This window comes from Nerophis lumbriciformis, linkage group LG08 (assembly GCF_033978685.3).
Source record: "Nerophis lumbriciformis linkage group LG08, RoL_Nlum_v2.1, whole genome shotgun sequence".
Classification (NCBI taxonomy): domain Eukaryota; kingdom Metazoa; phylum Chordata; class Actinopteri; order Syngnathiformes; family Syngnathidae; genus Nerophis; species Nerophis lumbriciformis.
Genome location: NC_084555.2, coordinates 32,752,501 through 32,769,413, shown reverse-complemented (window position 1 = coordinate 32,769,413; position 16,913 = coordinate 32,752,501). Strand labels below are relative to the sequence as shown.

At 40.3% G+C, this 16,913-nt stretch overlaps 1 protein-coding gene across 1 annotated transcript in view; it reads left to right on the top strand.

The window, feature by feature from the left end:
- Window positions 1-595: 595 nt before the first annotated feature.
- The window catches only part of akt1 (v-akt murine thymoma viral oncogene homolog 1), a 99,320-nt gene continuing 83,002 nt past the window's right edge, over window positions 596-16,913 (top strand). Inside the window, exon 1 of the mRNA XM_061968705.2 lies at window positions 596-783. The gene's annotated coding sequence lies outside the window, so the exon portion shown is untranslated. The remainder of the gene's footprint in view (window positions 784-16,913) is intronic.

Genomic DNA, 16,913 nt, shown 5'->3' with positions numbered 1-16,913 from the left:
AGTGTCCGCCCTGAGACCATTACCTCCCTGCTTGGCACTCAGCATCAAGGGTTGGAATTGGGGGTTAAATCACCAAAAATGATTCCTGGGCGCGGAATCGCTGCTGCCCACTGCTCCCCTCACCCCCCAGGGGGTGACCAAGGGGATGGGTCAAATGCAGAGGACAAATTTCACCGCACCTAGTGTGTGTGGGACAATCAGAAGAAGAAGAAGAAAGGTACCCCGAGAAAAGTCTGAACTTGCGCCATTTCTCTCGTGCAGTTACGGTGCAGTTTGTGTGGGTTTTTTTGGGGGGTATTTGCAGCATTTTTCATTTTCATTTGTTTTATTTGTTTCAATTGCATATGTTGGACAAACCAGAGGGCATTAAAACAAGTTGCAAAAATTATATTAACTAAAAAAATACCCTCCTACTGAGATTTGGTATGTTGCTCTTGTGTGTTGGAAAGAAGAACAATCCTTCATTCTTTACAAAGAAGGTCATTATGGAGCAAATTGTGTGAAGTCCACACATAAGAAGCCCTAACACAACACAGCAGGACTTTTTCAATGGGACCTCTTGCACTGTTTTGTTTGAGGTGATGTAGGCTTTAGGACCCGGGAGAGCAGGCTGCCACAGAGGCATTGCAGACAGTGCGTTTGGGAGGTGTAGTGGAAGAAAAGCAAGAGAAACGGAGTAAATGAGAGCACTTTTGTCCAGATTGTTGAAGGACTTATCAACTTAATATCCCGCCGAAACAGCTCACTAGAATGAGACGGACACATTGTTGAATTCCTGTCCAGGTAAATGCCCGCGTTTCCTTCGCATGGTTAACTACAAGAGGTCGACAGCTAGTCAGGGTATGTCCCCATTGTACTTACATGGGATGCGGTTATTCTCACCCAAGCTGCCCTGCTAGGCCCCAAATCCTTTCTGTCGCTAAATGCAAGGCTGTATGTGTTGAGCTACTTTTCCCGACTCCCGTTAGCTGTAAAAGTTACATTGAAGTCACGGTGACGTGCCAGTTTTGAAAGTTAACCCGACCGTAGTGTTGTACTTTTCACAAGCAACAGTGAACGTCTCGATCTCAGATGTTCGCTTTCTGACAATGAGCACTTTTTGGAGACACAACCCTCAGGCCCACTAACTTGTAACATTTAGCGGTGCCCTGTTGTACTTTAATGGGGGAAACTAATGAGCTCAACGAGAGAGCAGCCCATTCATTGTTATGAACACTGCTTACGCGTTATACAGCCATTTCACACCTAGCTCTCCTAGCTTCTTACTGCTCTGCTTTAACACTCACTTTTAAGGGAACAATGTGTTTTTTGCTTGTGAATTATAATTAACAGCGCACTAGCACTCATCTTGTTGTCCAAACTGGCTTTGACGGTTTTATTTGCTTCATTATGTTAGTTATAGGAAGTGTTTACCGTAAGGACTCACCGCAGGTGCCTGGAATTCTTGAAAAAGGCTCATGTGGCGTTCAAAGGTTCCAAAAGGTGTTTTTATTCTGCATTACTAAGGTTTATTTCAGTGCTTGAGGCCATACCTGTAGCCATCTCAGTGAATAGTATTGTTATTGTTTATAGCAGTCATGTAATGTTTAAAGTGTGTTACCTTTGTGTAAATGTAGCAAAATTGATCATATATTACCCTGTAACATGTGTTTTAACCCTGACATTGTTTATGTTGGCATATGTTTGTTATCAAGCGGTTTGGTATGGTTTAAGGACAACATCTACATGCACTGCACTGTAACTTTATTGGTCCATACATCAGTAATATTAAGGATATGTTTGTGGCAGCATCAACATTTTAAATAGCCTGATCCAGAGCCTCAATGACTTTTCAGAGTACAACATCCCCAGGCATGTTGTACCCTTTTACGCCTTTAGTGTCAAAAATGTTTTTGTCGGTCATGAGACTACGTCTGTCCACTGTGTGTGTGTGTGTGTGTGTGTGTGTGTGTGTGTGTGTGTGTGTGTGTGTGTGTGTACGCATGGGGACATGACATGTGACCAGCCCAAGACACAACACACTGGCATAATGATGCTGCCGGTGACTGTTTGGCGCTGCCTGTTCTATTTAGAAAATACCAGCCGCCTCCCACCCAATCCCTTTGCTGCCCCTCTGACGCAAATGTGCCATCAGGCGCATGCAGAATCTGTGGAATGCTGGTGGAAATTTTGTCCCTGTGCACAGTCAGACGTATTGTGCCCCTTTTGCGCCACAGGAGTTAAGACCTTATCACTGAGAAGGATACATTTCTCAGAATGGCCGCCCACTGTTGGCGTCACATGAGCGTACGTGTCTAGTTTGTGACGGCACACTGAAAACATTTCAGCCAGAGATGCTGATAACAGTATTTAATTGATCTAGTCACATTCATAATCAGGTTAGGATTAAAGAAGCATTGTTAGATTTTTAAAGTGCCTAATTGGTAGCTCATCTGAACACTCCAGACTGATGTGTTTGTAGTTTAATGTGCACTATAGCTGTGGACTTGTTAACATCTGTCTATATAGCAGAATCTCTCATTTCAACCACTGTCTGGCCCACCTCCAAAATATTTCAGAAACAAACCCCATAGGAAAACATGAAAGAATGTTTTCAAACTGTTCCTATAAAAAGCAAAACATTATATACTAGACAGACAATGTTTACGTGTTATTGTGTCTCAAGTGTACAACATATGTTAAGCACTTTATAAGGCTAAAGGGCATGTGATTTTGCAATGCATTGTAGGGCTGGATAGCCATTGTTGCTGGACAAAGATTTTGTTTACATGGCTGTACTCAACCAGCTGTATTGTGAGTAGGGATGGGAATTGAAGACCGGTTTTTGAACCGCACCAATCTCATCCCAGCAGCAGTAACGGTAGCACGTCATTTCAATGCAACAGGTAATAAATAACGCCTCCTGTTAGTGCTATTATTTGTTAAATTGAAATGACTGCCTTCTCATTTAGATGAGCATGACGAGAGACAAGTTCTGACTGGCTCCGAGGCGGGCAGTACTCGCCCCAGTTCACGTCTGCCGCTAGACAAATGTCACAGAGCAGCGACTAAGTTTGTGGTCAAAAGTTAGCATTTTCGATAGATGAATGTTCAGTTGTAGTCAGAGACAAGTTGCAAGTTTTCCTGCAACCAGATAGTCTCAGTCATTTTATTATAAAGGTGAAACTAAATAAATTAGAATATGGTGTAAACGTCCATTCATGTCAGCAATTAACTTCAAATGTGAAACTAATTTGTGTTATTAACTCATTACCTGCAACCTTACATTTTCTGAGATTTTAAATTCAAAGTTATCATAAACTCTAAGCCATAATCATCTAACCTGACTCTCGCCAGATCCTTGTAGTTAGCTGAGCTCCACACAAGGATCTGGGCTCGAGGGCATTGCAAACTCCTTCAAGATAGCAAAAAATAATGAACCAATCAGGATCGCAGGGCGCGATTTCATAAATGTGACGTAGCGCCGACGCAACAACAATGGTGGCACGCAGCGAGGAGTCGTTTGCTGACATTGATTCTGCATATTTTCTTTGCACAAACGACATTGATCGTCTACTGATATTGCTGCGTTGTTTCAGTAAAACTTCTCTAACTTTTCGCTCTGTCGTTATCCAATATGTCGCGTTCTGTTTTGGATTTCCCAGCGTCACTCTCATCAGCGTCACGGGTTGATTTCGATGTGAGTTGTTGAAGTAGCACGTCATTCAAGATAACGGACAAGTGGTTTATCCAATCACATACAAATATATTTTTTACAAGGCCCCGCCTTCTGAAATACATCTCCTATTGAGAAGTCCCAGATCCTTGTGTGGAGCTCAGAGAACTACAAGGATCTGGCGAGAGTCAGGTTAATAACCATCAGAATTACAACCAATAAAGGCTTGACACATCTCATTTTGCATGTAAAAAGTTAATATCACATGTTACTAAATGTTACATTCTTTTGTAATTTGCACATGATTAAATTCTACAGAAGAATATTATATTCTTATTTATTTACAAATAAGTATTATTTCTTTTATGCTATGTATGTGCCTCTTGGGACATCACCATAGGCTTTGTAAGGTCATGTAACCTCTAAACTAAACTAAATTGATGATAAAATCCACTCTTTTTTTCTCTTTTTTCCCCCAATAAAAATAAATAACAGAACCGTTAAGGAACTGAATCATTAAGCAGAATCGAAAGTGGAATCTGAACTGTAAAAAATGTATCAACTCCCATCCCTAATTGTGAGAGAGAGCAACAAACTGGATTAAAATGGATTGTACGAAAAAAAAAAAAAATCAAACCACTGTACCGAAACAAACTGGACCATATTCCAAAGGCTATCGCCACCTTAAAAAAATAAGTAAAATTGGTGTAATCGATCCATATGAGCATATCCCAATAGACAAAATTTGAGCAAGCTTCCGAACGGGTCTTGTATCTAGGCGAAACATTTCGAAAAGCCAAGTCGGTAAAGGTTCACTGACAAACCAACTTTGGGTGTGAGGAAGACCTCTGAATTTTACATTAGATAGGGAAGACGGTCGTCCTTCCAGAGGTAAGTCAACAGGACTTTGTACCGTGTAGTGTCTCCTGTCAAAATTTGTTTCAAACTAAATTTATTTCAAATACACTGTGCATTATTGTGGGAAATATTTAAAGTCTCCTCAGTTATTGATCTATGAATAGGGGCATTGCTTTTTTCCCCACATACTGTATGTTGTTTGTAACTGGGAAGGAGAAAAATCTCACCAAGTCCTTTTTTCCCCTGAAGCGATCATGACAACGATTGTGGCACTTAATGATGCCGCACGTTTACGCCATGTTTTGAACTTGTTAAAGAATAAAACAGAACTTAAGCACAGAGTCTTGTATAAATGTAAATAGGATAGGATAGATTTTTATTTACATACGTTGTTGCAGTGCAGGTTTTTACATACAGGAGCAGAAGTAAAATGTAATGAAAAACAAAAAAATAGTAATAAATACTACATGTTGCGCACTAATATGTATAAATAAAAGATAAAATAAAAATAAAAAACACTAACATCCGTATTGCGCACCAGGAAAAAAGATCACAGTAGTCACATAAACAATTCAGAGTCCAGCAAGACCAATAATGCAATTCGTTTCCACGTCACACTTTTAAGCCCTATAATACAGCTTAAATGATGCATTACAGTGGATAGATAAGATTGATAAAGGCAGGTTGTCCAACTTTAAGACATGCAAACTCTCATAAAATATAACATTCCGCTACATATATATACAATTCTTTGGTTCCTTAATTGTTATCTTCTTTGTCGTCATTGGTACCCTTCTGTAGTGGTGTCACAAATATATAAAAAAAACACACTTACACTTTAGTCTTTTATATATTCACTGAGCTGAATCCTCACATATGCGTAAAATATGCTCAAACTCTAAATTATATAACGTTAAAGGTTCTGTGGTTGAACATCCGCTGGACTAACAACTTTGTTATCATTAGTAAAGTATTTACAGGAAACTTGAATGAGGAACTTCACTCTCTAGTTGACTAAATCATCACAGGTGCCGCTTTAGGAACCCTTTCCCATTGCCGACTGTCCATGATGGATGTGCTCATGTCAAATGTTGTAAATACTTGAGAAAAAGTGTATAGGTTTTGTAACCGTAAACCAGCCACTGACCCTTGCTCACCCCTGCAGGAGCAGAAAATAGAGCACAAACAAGCTTACAACCATCGATCTGTGATGGAGGAAGTGGTGTGGTGTTGTTGGTCTGAATTTCTTCTTCCTGCCATAAACACTCTTTACTGTCACAGATGTGTGTGTGTGTGTGTCTGTGTGTCTGTGTGTGTCTGTGGGATCTTCAGTTCATGGCGCTGATTTGCATTGAATGAGTCGGCCCCAGAGCTTGGAGCCAGAATGATGAATGATTGAACGCCGCAGTAACAGTAAGGCAAGCAGGCAGGCGGGCGATGACGGCCCAGAAGCCTGAGGACCATGTGACCCGCTGTCAGGGTACTGGGTTCATTCAGTGGCTGCTGGCTGCAGTGTTGGCAGCAACCCAGCTTTTCCACACAGGCCGCAGGAGCAACAGGTCGCTCCCATTAAAACAGCAGCGCTCTGTTGTGGCTCCAGAGCCGCTCTTGTGCATGTGTTGCTTTTTCGGCTGTGGCGCACGCGCTCCGGTTTATTTGTGTGAAGTTTCCCAATGTGTGCGCTAGTGACATAGTGTACACACCGACACGCCAAAGGGATCCAAAAGCTTGGAGTTTAAATTGCGCCGTGTGTTTTTTTTCTCCTCAAAACCACCTCCAAGATATTTCCACCAGCGTCTGTGGGATACAAGCACCACAACCTCACTACAATAAACAAAAACACAGAGTAAAAATAAACCTTTTTGCTCATTGATGGAAGTGCACAGAAAGGCAGTAAAAGGTGTGTTGATCACCACACTTAGTGACACATTTATTTAAGGCCAGGGCTGTACTGATATGACTCGTAGTCTGCCAATAGTCACATCCACTTCCTGTTATTGTCCCCGTCAGTAGGCTGGCTGAGGCCACTCGAACAGAGCTCTTTTGATGGCTTTACTCTGATGGAGCAGTTGCAGACAAATTGATTTCTGTGGAAGGGCAGAGATCGCCTAGTGCACTATGTGACATTTGTGTGAACAAGTAGGGAAATTGATCCTTTCTTCTTCTCCTGTCCTGCATTCAAAGCTGTGTTTACAAGAGGTAAATGAAGGGAAAGGTCAAGTGGTTTGTCATGATAGCCTCCAGTGTTTCAATAATTGCAGTCACTGAGAACTGTGATGGAATGATTTCCTTATTACAAACGCTATGCTTACAAGTCACTTGATTAGGCACTTCTGAACAATAATATATTGAAACCCACGATAAACCTGCTACCTTCAAATCCTCTTTTTGAAAGAGGGTAAGCTGTTGTCAGTCGGCCGCCGCAAAGTTTTGTGTACAAAACACAAACAACGGTACCTTTTTGGCTTGTACAGCACGCTCAAGAGCAGGAGTTGTGGAAAGGTGTGCATTGTAAATAAACTTAATTGTATTATGTGAGTTGTTTTCAGATTTTGTACACAACTCAAATAACACAATTATTTGAGTTGTGGGCGGCGTGGCTCGGTTGGTAGCGCGGCCATGCCAGCAACTTGAGGGTTCCAGGTTTGATCCCCGCTTCTGCCAGTCACTGCCGTTGTCTACTTGAACAAGACACTTTACCCACCTGCTCCCAGTGCCACCTACACTGGTTTGAATATAGCTTAAAGATGTAGATAATTGGTTTCACTATGTTAAGCGCTATGAGTCTCTTGACAAAAGCGCTATATATATATATATATATATATATATATATATATATATATATATATATATGTGTGTATATATATATCAGTGACGTGCGGTGAGGTTCATGGCTGGTGAGGCACTGACTTCATCACAGTCAGATTTACAAACATATGAACCCTAAAGAGTATCTTATTCACCATTTGATTGGCAGCAGTTAACGGGTTATGTTTGAAAGCTCATACCAGCATTCTTCCCTGCTTGGCACTCAGCATCAAGGCTTGGAATTGGGGGTTAAATCACCAAAAATGATTCCCGGGCGCGGCGCCGCTGCTGCCCACTGCTCCCCTCACCTCCCAGAGTTGATCAAGGGGATGGGTCAAATGCAGAGGACAAATTTCACCACACCTAGTGTGTGTGTGACAATCATTGGTACTTTAACTTAACTTTAACTTTACACATACAAACTGTAGCACACAAAAAATCACATTTAATAAAAAAAAAATGTTATTATGGTCTTACCTTTACTTATAAGTGCGGGGACAGTGGTGTTTGTGTTGGAGGAGTTGTGAATGAATGAAATATGAAATCCATGCTGCAGTCTGCAGGTGTACCTAATGTTGTGTCCCTGCAGTCGTTCACGGCTCCTCCGGCGCGAGCATTGATGTTTTTGCACTTTTTGGCTTCTTGTTAAGTGACTTTTTTTGGGTGGATTCGGTCTTGCACGTGGAGGGTTTGGGTGTGGCCTTTGGTTGGTGTGGCGCTCCCGTCGGGGGGTGCGTTCTGCGGCGGGGGGTGCATTAACCGGCACCAGGAGGCGGGATTACGCGAGCCTCAGCCAGTGCGTCTTCGCAGCAGTTTTATGATTGCTCAGCACAAGAAATACTTTACACACATACAGTTGTTGACAAAATACACTGTACATTATATACCTCAGCTAACTAAGCTATGGAAATGTATAATATAATTCATATAGCAATACGGTCTCACTGCACAGCAGGCCAGCAGTTAGCCGAGTCCGCAATCCATGTTGAGGCACAACGCAGTGACGTGCCTCAACTGGCTGCTGTTCACCGCACCGTCTCTTCTCAGTATTTGAACGGCAAATGTGAAAATTCAGCGATTTTGAATAAAAATAATCTAGAACTGGTGAAGTTAAATGGAAAATAACTTTATAGTATAATCACTGAATACATATAACAATTTAATAGATTTTTTTTCTTTTTACATTTTTTTTCTTTCCATGATGGCAGGTGAGGCCCCGCCTCACCTGCCTCTAGTGACCGCACGTCACTGATATATATATATATATATATATATATATATATATATATTGATATAAATATATATATATATATGTGTGTGTATATGTATATATATATATATATATACACACACACATATATATATATATATATATATACATATATGTGTGTGTGTGTGTGTGTGTGTGTGTGTGTGTGTGTATATATATATATACATATACACACACACACATATATATATATATATATATATATATATATATATATATATATATATATATATATATGTCTTAATAAGGTTATCCAAAAAATAGTGCTCGATACCGTAGTAGAGCGCAATATATGTATGTGTGGGAAAAAAATCACAAGACTACTTCATCTCTACAGGCCTGTTTCATGAGGGGTTCCCTCAATCATCAGATGATTGAGGGAACCCCTCATGAAACAGGCCTGTAGAGATGAAGTAGTCTTGTGATTTTTTTCCCACACATACATATATATATATATATATATATATATATATATATATATATATATATATATATATATATATATATATATATATATATATATATATATATATATATATATATATATGTGTGTGTGTGTGTGTGTGTGTGTGTGTGTGTGTGTGTGTGTGTGTGTGTGTATATGTACATATACACACACACACACACACACACACACACACACACACACATACATATACGTATATATATATGTATGTGTGTGTGTGTGTATATATATATATATATATGTATACTAGGGCTGCAACAACTAATCGATTAAAATCGATTATAAAAATAGTTGGCGATTAATTTAGTCATCGATTCGTTGGATCTATGCTATGCGCATGCACTGAGGCTACGTTTAAAAAAAAGAAAAAAGTTTTACCTTTATTTATAAACGGCAACATTTACAAACAGCTGAGAAACAATAATCAAAATTAAAGCTGCAAGCAGCGTTGGTCGGGCCCGCGTATTTGGCAGGTGCTAGTCCTAAGTGTCCCAATACTTTTGTCTACTTTTAGTCTGAAGTGTCCCAAGACTTTTGTCTAGTGTACCTACCTTGTCTGCATTGTCTGGGCATGTTGGTAATTCCTGCCTTTGAGCAGCCATCTTAAAAAAACAGCACCGCAGCAGCATCAGCGCAGCGGGTCTTTGAAGGGTCATAAAATCAAAACCGGAGCAGGTATTAAAAATCCCATCTATACTTTTAATCACAAGGGTTTTATCTCTCACCTGTGTTAGTTTGAAGGCGAAACGACAAACGCGCTCAGAGGAGATAGATTTTGAAGGAAGGTGACCGGTTTTTACAAAAACATTGTTTTGAAGGGGGAATAGCAAACTTCCTGTTGATTTTTGCTGGGGGTTGTCAATTTATGAAATGTAGGTCTAAGTGAGACCTACATATAGGTTTTTGTTTCATGTCTCTCCGACCTTCCCAGTGTGAGTTACGGGCAGTTTTGTCATTTTTTTCTTCCGAGGAGCACGTTTTTCTCCGTTTCATTCAAAAATTGCTCTAGAGCGCAATTTTTAAATTTGGGGTTAGGTTTTTTTATTAGATGGCAATTTTTGCCAGTCCTGATGTGTGTGTTCAGTTTGGTGAGTTTTGAAGCATGTTAAGGGGGTCAAATTACAGCTTAAAGAGGCAAAAGTGACTGTTTTTAGTACTTTTTTGTCTTGAAGGGGGAATTGCCAACTTCCTGTTGATTTCTGCCCGATGATATACAATTATGAAAACTAGGTCTGAGTCAGACCTACATAAAGGTTTTTGTTTCATGTCTGTCTGATCTTCCTAGTGGGAGATATAGGCAGTCTATTTTTTTTTTCCCTAGGGGGCGCTAGAGCGCAATTTTGAGTTTTGGGGTTCGGTTTTTTAAAAAAAAGGTAATTTTCGCAGGTCCTGATGTGTGGGTCAAATATGGTGAGTTTTGAAGCATGTTAAGTGGGTCAAATTACAGTTTGTTGTGGCGGCGGAAGAATAAAGAACGAATAACAATAGGTCCCTTCGGGAGTCCTTTTGCAATGGGCCATTGCGGGCCCTAATAATAGGGGTGGAACGGTACGTGTATTTGTATCGAACCGTTTCGGTACGGGGGTTTCGGTTCGGTGCGGAGGTGTACCGAACGAGTTTCCACACGGACGGCGTGGCGAAGTTGGTAGAGTGGCCGTGCCAGCAATCGGAGTGTTGCTGGTTACTGGGGTTCAATCCCCACCTTCTACCATCCTAGTCACGTCTGTTGTGTCCTTGGGCAAGACACTTCACCCCTTGCTCCTGATGGCTGCTGGTTAGCGCCTTGCATGGCAGCTCCCGCCATCAGTGTGTGAATGTGTGTGTGAATGGGTGAATGTGGTAATACTCTCAAAGCGCTTTGAGTACCTTGAAGGTAGAAAAGCACTATACAAGTATAACCCATTTATCATTTATTTATTTACATATTAAGTAGCGTACTGCATGTTGTGTAAACAATACTCAAAAATGCTGGACATTTGAGGTATTTAAGAAACTACGCCCTGACAGCTCCGCAAAAGAGGACATGTCCGGTGAAAAGAGGACGTATGGTCAGTCTATCCTAGCCCGTTAGCTGCTAGCATGCTAACAAAAGGGGACATGTCCGGTGAAACTGATCGCTGCTAGTATGCTAGCAGCGACCGGGCTAGGTCCTGACCATACGTCCTCTTTTCACCGGACATGTCCTCTTTTGCGGGGCTGGCCGGGCGGTGTTTCTTAAATGCCTCAAATGTCCGGCATTTTGAGTTATGGTTGCATGTATTTTCAATGTACGTTCAGGGTTAAGAAGGTTAAAAACAAAGCAAGTTGTGCGCGCAGCAGCATTCGTGAGGGAGGGGGAGAGACAGAGAGAGCGAGAGAGTTGTGATAAACGCGCATGCGTCGCCAGGCTCTGCTTTTTATCGATAGATTTATCAGATTTAATTTTTTATTATCTACAGCATGGGTGTCAAAAGTGTGCATTTTTGTAACATTTTCTTGTTTTATTTTGCAAGTTGAAAGAACATGGCGCCAGTATGCTGTTTTTTTCCAATAAAATACTGGAAAGGATAGAAATGTAATTTGTCTCTTTTATCCGATTATTAATCGATTAATCGAAGTAATAATCGACAGATTAATCGATTATCAAATTAATCGTTACTTGCAGCCCTAATACACACACACACACACACACACACACACACACACACACACACACACACACACACACACACACACACACACACACACACACACACACATATATATATATAAACATGTGTGTGTGTGTGTGTGTGTGTGTATATATACACACACACATATATATATATATATATATACACACACACACACCGTATTTTCCGCACTATAAGCCGCACCAGGTTATAAGCCGCACCTTCAATGAATGGCATATTTCAAAACTTTGTTCACCTATTAGCCGCACCTACACTGCGCTAAAGGGAATGTCAAAAAAACAGTCCGATAGGTCAGTCAAACTTTAATAATATATTACAAACCAGCGTTCTAACAACTCTGTTCACTCCCAAAATGTAATGTGCAAATGGGCAATCACAAAAATAGTAACACTCAAAATAGTGCAGAGCAATAGCAACATCAATAACTCAACGTTGCTCGAACGTTAACGTCACACAACACACAAAATAAACATTTAAAGCTCACTTTCTGAAGTTATTCCTCATCCATAAATCCCTCGAATTCTTCTTCTTCGGTGTCTGAATTAAAAAGTTGGGCGAATACGGCATCCAAAATGGCCGGCTCCGTCTCGTCGAAGTCATCAGAGTCAGTGTCGCTGTTGTTGTCCAGCAGTTCTGTGAATCCTGCCTTCCGGAAAGCTCGGACCACAGTTGAGACCGATATATCCGCCCAGGCATTTACAATCCACTGGCAGATGTTGGCGTATGTCGTCCGGCGCTGTCTCCCTGTCTTAGTGAAGGTGTGTTCGCCTTCGGTCATCCATTGTTCCCACGCGCAGGTCATCTTGTTGCTTCCTCCACCTACGCACCATTGATTCATTTATGTTTAATTCTCCCGCTGCTGCTCTATTTCCGTGTTCTTCTGCGTGACTTATTGCCTTGAGTTTGAATTCTGCGTTGTACGCGTGTCTCTTAGTAGGCGCCATTTTGTGGTCTTTACAGAAACACGCAAATCAAATGAAACGTAATATCCGCGCTTCTTCTTCTGTGGGGGCGGGTGCTTACCTTGGCGGTTGCTTATCGTAGAAAAAGAAGCGCTTCCTCTTCTACGGGGAAAAAAGATGGCGGCTGTTTACCGTAGTTGCGAGACCTAAACTTTATGAAAATGAATATTAATATTAATCCATATATAAGGCGCACCGGGTTATAAGCCGCACTGTCAGCCTTTGAGAAAATTTGTGGTTTTTAGGTGCGGCTTATAGTGCGGAAAATACGGTACAATAGACTACAGACTGTGATTACATTGAACACATTGTTTATTAAAAAATAACCAAATAACAATATCTTATAATAAATAAAAATATTAGAGAAATAAAGAAGCCTACAATTTTTGGTTGTTTTCCGCTCCATTTGCAGAATGGCAATATACGATATATATCTCGATATTTTTTCCGTAAAGTATAAACAAAACACAAAACAGTCCTAGTCACCTGAGATACTAAGTATGTCATTATTAGTAAGTCAATATTTTGACTTAGTAATTTGATGTTAGTTTGTCTAAATTGTCAGACGATCGCTTCTCTGATGTCTCCATCATGTTCAGAAGTCTCTTCTTTATCTGGACATCTTCTTCTACTGCATTCAGCAACTTTGTCTCCATTGGAAGTTTTCGTTTTAGTCTGTCGTGCTTGTAGCTGTTGAGTTTTGCCTAGTGAAAAAAAAAATCATTTTTATAAGGATTTTTACAAAATTACATTCAATAATCATGAATACATTATTTGGGATAAACCCACTTTAGCACAGGTGTAAGATAGTGACATGTTATTTACAACATGTCAAATGGCCCTCAACATCGTCGGGAAACAATGTGTGTCAATAAAACACTTTGAGGTATTTTAATTTTGACAGAAAAAAAAAACATTTAATGCAACTGCAGTTTTACTTAACTCAATATTATTCATTACAAGAAACTATTCAAAGCATTTTTAATACAACCCTATTTAAATACATCTAAAACAGCTGAACTTTAATATATGCTTGCCATCTTGACTTCTGATTCCAAAGCAAGTATTTTTGTCACACTGTTGTCAAACAATGATCATATTCAAACAAATATGATTCCACATTGTTGAAAGTGATCATCTGAGAGCGTTTGTAATTGCAGTGCAGTTCATATAAAAATGTTTCGATGCCCCATCTATCTGCCTTTTAACAATATTACTTCCTAGCAATGAAGTTAGCACCCACATACCTGAAGTATCTTTCACCACAGAAGATTGTGGATTGCTCCCATTGGAATCTTGCTGCTCTTGTACATCATTCGGCATATCTTTGTCTGTGACCAGGCTGTCAAGGGTGAATGGAGAATCCCAACTTCTGTGAGAGCTTGTGTCAATATCTGATGTTTCTATTCCAAATTGAATGGATGCAGTTGATGGAGAACCGCCCCAGATCTGCTGGCATAGTTGGAAGTACAGCAAAACAACTCTACCGTAACCACTTCTTCCACCTGCGTCGACTGCTTGTCTGTACTTTCCACGAATCACTTTCAGTTTAGTGTTGATAGTTGTTTTTGTGATGTCCTCTTTCCGGTGAAGAAATTCCTCAGATGTCCCTCCAAGTCAGTACCGTTCCAAAATAGGGTAAGAATGTCACCATACGTGGAATGGCAAGTTTCCAAGTCAACACTTTGTTGAGTTTTGTTAACTTTAAACTCCAAAAATGATGCTTAAAAGTAGCTCTACTTCTCTGTCAGTCCACATATATAATTATTTCTTGCCGTGACCGGCTATTTTTGCTATATGCCGCCTCCGGAAATGACGTTTTGGATGTTTCTGATTGGCTAAAATGGTCTTAAGGCCGAGGCTACAGCGCCCCCAGTATTTTGGCATGCGTATGACACTCAGTGTATGCATTTGCTTGGGGACAGAGATAGTTTTTTAAATGCGCACGTGTGGCTGGAGATCTTGTTAAGACCTTAGTTTAGGCGGTGGCTCTTTGTTGCTAAGGCGGCCGCCTTAGCAACAAAGCGCTGCGGGAAACCCTGCACATCTATATATATATATATATATATATATATATATATATATATATATATATGTATGTATATGTACCAGTGACGTGCAGTCACTGGTACATATACATGGAAAGAAAAAAAATGTAAAAAGAAAAAAAAAAAATTAAATTGTTATATGTATCCATTGATTATACTATAAAGTTATTTTCCATTTAACTTCACCAGTTTTAGATTATTTTTATTCAAAATCGCTGAATTTTCACATTTGCCGTTCAAATACTGAGAAGAGACGGTGCGGTGAACAGCAGCCAGTTGAGGCACGTCACTCAGTGCCTCAACATGGATTCCGGACTCGGCTAACTGCTGGCCTGCTGTGCAGTGAGACCGTATTGCTATATGAACTATATTATACATTTCCATAGTTTAGTTAGCTGAGGTATATAATGTACAGTGTATTTTGTCAACAACTGTATGTGTGACGTATTTCTTGTGCTGAGCGATCATAAAACGGCTGCAAAAGACGCACTGGCTGAGGCTCCAGTAATCCCGCCTCCTGCACCCCCGCCGTAGAATTGTTATATCAACTAAAGCCCACACTTAAACTTTCCACGTGCAAGATTGAATCTATTTAAAAAAGTTATTTCATAAGAAGCCAAAAAGTGCAAAAACAATAATGGTTGTGTTGGTGGAGTTGTGAATGACTGCAGGGCCACAACATTAGGTACACCTGCAGACTGCAGGTGTATCTAATTCACAACTCCTCCAACACGAACATTATTGTTTTTGCACTTTTTGGCTTCTTATTAAATAACTTTTGTAACCTATTTTCATGGGCTTTTCTCTTTGTGATGTTAAGTTCCTGTTATGCGCTGTTATACAGGATATGCCTTGAGCTCTTATTTTGAAGGCGCCAAGAGCGGAAGTGATGACATGTTGTAGTGGAGCGGAGGTTTTTGAAAGAAGGTAAATAAAGTGGTCCTCGTGTAAACTGGAGCCTCCGTGTTTGTTATTTTGTAGTTTCATACAGTATAGGCGACATTTATAAACCCTCGGTTACACTTTTTTAAATAGATTCAATCTTGCACGTGGAAAGTTTAAGTGAGGGCTTTAGTTGTGGACTTCATTTATAAGTAAAGGTAAGACCATAATAACGTTTTTTTTATTAAATGTGCTTTTTTGTGTGCTACAGTTTGTATGTGTAAAGTTAAAGTTAAGTTAAAGTACCAATGATTGTCACACACACACTAGGTGTAATGAAATTTGTCGTCTGCATTTGACCCATCCCCTTGGTCACCCCCTGGGGGGTGAGGGGAGCAGTGGGCAGCAGCGGCGCCGTGCCCGGGAATCATTTTTGGTGATTTAACCCCCAATTCCAACACTTGATGCTGAGTGCCAAGCAGGGAAGAATGCTGGTATGAGTTTTTAAACATAACCCGTTAACTGCTGCCAATCAAATGGTGAATAAGATACTCTTTAGGGTTCATATGCTTGTAAATCTGACTGTGATGAAGTCAGTGCCTCACCAGCCATCAACCTCACCGCACGTCACTGATATGTACACACATTTATATAAATACATACCTGCCAACTACTCCGGTTTTCCCGTAATTAGTACGGTTTTCATCAACCTATTCCGGGTTACGGTTGCAGTGATAAAAAATACGGTTTTTCATTAATTAAATTTTTTTTTTTTTTTTTAAGTTTTATTCACGAAATCGCGTAACAACAATGACAATCGACACTGCTTCCCGTAACTTCCTATCGAGCCATTCCGAATGCCATGCGCGAGGCTATTTATAGCACCGCTGCCAAGCACGAGGCCATTGTTTCCAAACGAGCGAACGATCATGGAATCAGCCGGAGAAAAATCGCATACGAGTCTTAAACCGAAAAGAAAACTGCAGTCATTCCGTGAAGAATATTCAAAAGCCTATCCGGGAATAATTATCCGTTCCAAAAAGGGTGAAAACTACGCGAATTGCACCTTGTGCAGACAAGATTTTTCGATCGGACACGGAGGAATTAGCGATGTAAAAGACCACGTTGGGACAAAAAAACACAAGTCTAATGCCGTTGCTAGCGATACAAGTGGAAAACTTTCAACGTTTTTCGTCGCCCAAACAGATTCTTTGGATGTGATAAATGGCGAAGTTTTATTTACGGAGGCAATAATTCAGCAAACAAAAAGGTAATGACACCAATGTTATCTA